This window comes from Athene cunicularia (genome assembly GCF_003259725.1).
Source record: "Athene cunicularia isolate RWA chromosome 4 unlocalized genomic scaffold, athCun1 chr4_part2, whole genome shotgun sequence".
Classification (NCBI taxonomy): Eukaryota; Metazoa; Chordata; class Aves; order Strigiformes; family Strigidae; genus Athene; species Athene cunicularia.
The window spans coordinates 8,049,366-8,052,789 of NW_020799099.1; positions in this window are offsets into that span (position 1 = coordinate 8,049,366).

Genomic DNA, 3,424 nt, shown 5'->3' on the forward strand with positions numbered 1-3,424 from the left:
TTCCTTTTTTTTTTTTTTTTTTTTTACTCAAAGGCTTTGGGAAGGAAAATAACAGTTTGAAGTCCACTCTGACACACCTGAAGAAGAATCTGCTTTTCAGAGTCTGGAAGCTCTACACCTAGTAGACCTTTCACCCCTTCATGTAACATGTAAGACCACAAATCACTTCTAAAATAAAGGAAATCCAATCTTTTCCAAATATCTCTTTTCACAGGCAAGGAATAATACTATGTGCTACATATAGTACTACAGATTTTGTTAATAAGCATTTTTAAAACATAATGAGATCACACCATTAAAACAAAATGCATGTCTTCCAAGCAACTATCCATTCACAATGGATGATTATAAGGATTTTGAAAAAAAAAAAAAAGTTTTCCTGAAATATGAACAACTCAAGCTTTCACTGCCATCTCATCTATTCACAGTCCTGTCAGAAAGCCCTTGAGAAGCAGAAAAGTAACCCTTTGCAAATGGAGTGCCCAGCATAAAATCACTTCTCTGCAGAGGTGCTTGCATTTCAGCTTGGTATAGCCAATGCAGATGTGCCCTTACATGTGCTATACAGCACACTTAGGCCTGGTCTTCAGTTTTGGGGAAGCATATGATTGAGTGCACTCATGCAGCACAGCTTTCCAGCAGAACTGCAGGTGAAGTACCAAGGCCACCGGGCAGCGCACTGGTAGTAAATCCAGCGGGCATTTCCAGAAACCTCAGAAATCGTAAATTGTCTACTACATGGCACGTGTATACTCAGCTTCAATTAGGATGATGTTCTTAGACCTCACTGTCCCAGACCCCAAAATCCACTCCCATCCCCAGCAAATCTTGGGATTTGAATGCAGGCATGCTTGGGAAAGCCCTGTTACTGAACCATTGTAAGTACAGTTGCTAAGTCCCCAAAATAAATTTTTCAGAGGACCCTCTAGCATAAGGTCACTGTCTACTTTGTTAGCATGCCATCTTTTGTAAAAGCTTTGAATAACAGCTAGCCTGTGTACAGGTCACTTCCAAATTTTGTCTTATCATAACCAATTTCACTAATACCGGGAAATGAAATTTACCTGACTTCATACAAGAGGCATCTTAAAGAAAAAGGTTTTGCCTTTTTCTGTCTTATTTCCACACCCGTCATTTTTCCTCCTAGTGACTCAAGAGTCCATGCTGCTAGCAATGTAGTCGCAGAACTCCTCCTGCTGGCACGACGAGGCTTTCAGGTAAGAACACATATTTTTACTGAAAACACGCTTCAGGGTTTTGTTTTAAGCCTTATTTGGCTGAGAGAACAGTCCCCCCAAGTGTTTCTCCATTTTAACAATACAAAGACCGTTACAACTCCAGTTGCAAATAAATACCATCAGCACAGGTTTCCAATATAGAGATGCCCACTAGAAGAACATATGGGCTCATGAAAACATCTGCTGCCCCACTGAGGATCACACCAAAACTTCCAAGTGCCACAGCCCCTGACATACACCTGTCTAGCTCTGCCAGCGACCAAAACAATATGGCATTGCATAGGCATCATGGGCAGTAGTTTACCTTAACCCAGCATTTCCCAGTACCTGGCAATTTGGGAAGACTGGGTTTTTTCCCCTTGTTTTCCAAGTACTCCTGGAGCTCAAGAATGTCATGTTCAATTTAACAGGATTTGACTCTTAATAAATTCAATACTCTTCAGATTACTTTCACACTTTTCACAGGCAGTTTTAGGAGAAAGCCTGGTCTTTGTTGTCAAAGCCTTCACCAATGAGCACTTGTCTTTGCTAAATGGTAGAACACTACCCGCTAGGGGTAAAGGTAACCCTAAAACCAAGCAGTTTACATTGAAGGCCACTGATGAAGGACAGCACTAAACTTTAAAAGTCAATGAGTGTACCCAAATCAAGCCTCCCATGAAGCCTCCTTCTCTCAGTAGGATGCTAATACAAATCCCTGATGGACTGATTCCCATGCTGCTTACCCTCATGGCATAAAAAGCTTATTTTCTAAGAACAATGATGGGAAGTAAGGACACCACTCTTCTCCCAAACCACCTGTCCACCTGAATGACACAGCACTCCCCCACCACATTAAAACTACTTGCACATGCACTGAACACCAGGCCTGCAAGGTACAGCATCAGGAATTCACTGTCACAACTACCAATTCATGGAGTTGTGGGATGAAGCCTCCAGTCACCTGCAAGCCAAGGTACTGACAAAAATGACTACTTGTAAACTAACAATATTTATCCCTAACAGTATTTTCAGTCAGTCTTAACACCTTTTTTTTTTTTTTTTAATCCTCTGTCCAATTTAAGTCAATGCAAGGTCTACCATACGGAAGAAATTAGGCTACAGTATTAGCTTCACCCAAAGTCTGAGGCTGGTAATACCAATGGTACTGCAGAATATGAATGTAATCATCTATAAGGCCTGTCTCAGCACTTAGAAACGTCTTATGCCTTGCAGGCACAATTAGATTTTTAAACAGACCTCATCAGTGACATCATCTGGATGGGCTTTGTGTTTAGTCCAGATCTTTCCAAGCAGCTTTTGTATGCTTCAAACAAAGCGCTCAGCCCAGCATCTTAGAGCAGCATAACTTTCAGAGCAGAGGCAAACACACAGAACTTGGCATCTCTGTCCCTGGGAAAGTTACAATCTGTGTCTATACCTGACAAGATGAATTCAGGAGGTGTACAAAGCTGATTTACTTGACATTTCCAAGACTATGCGCAGCTACAGAACAGGCAAATGGCAACTGTGGGACTAGTGCCAATGCTAACCACTAGCACCCTGGAAAACCCCCGGTGGGTATGGAGAGGCTGACCTTTCCTGCATCAGTTTTGAACATGGCATTTTTAACATCCCTGTCCCATTCTTCTAACTTGACCTTCATGACATAATTTACAACAAAAGCCCCATGAACTCAGTTTGACCTACGCAGATCCAAAGTTTTTTGCAGTGCAACTAATTCCCATACAAGTCCAGGTTTAGGCTGAGCATCAGCCCAAACCCTTCATTCCCCACAGCTGCATGCATGCCTCTATGGTAATTTCTTCCTTGTTTGGGCAAATGTTTCTGTATGCACCAACTGTGAATCTGAGTTCATTGCCTGATTCTCCTTAGTTAAACTAACAGCAGTTTCTGTAAGAATTTTAAAAGCAATCATACATCATCTGCATTACTAAGTGCATTGCAGCACTCCCTTTTGCCCACAAGGAGCATCAGCGAACTCTTTCAGTACTCAGATAGTGGGGATTTCAAGCCCCATACATCAACTCCCGCTTTCTTAGCGGCAGTAAAAGGACACTTAGAGGCAGAGGCTGCAGCCTCAAATGCCGTAACCCGATACTTCCTTGAGAAATATTTTTGGTTGAAATGAAGCTTCCAATCAAATTCAGCATAGCTTGACTTGTGCTGCTAATACTTATACAGGA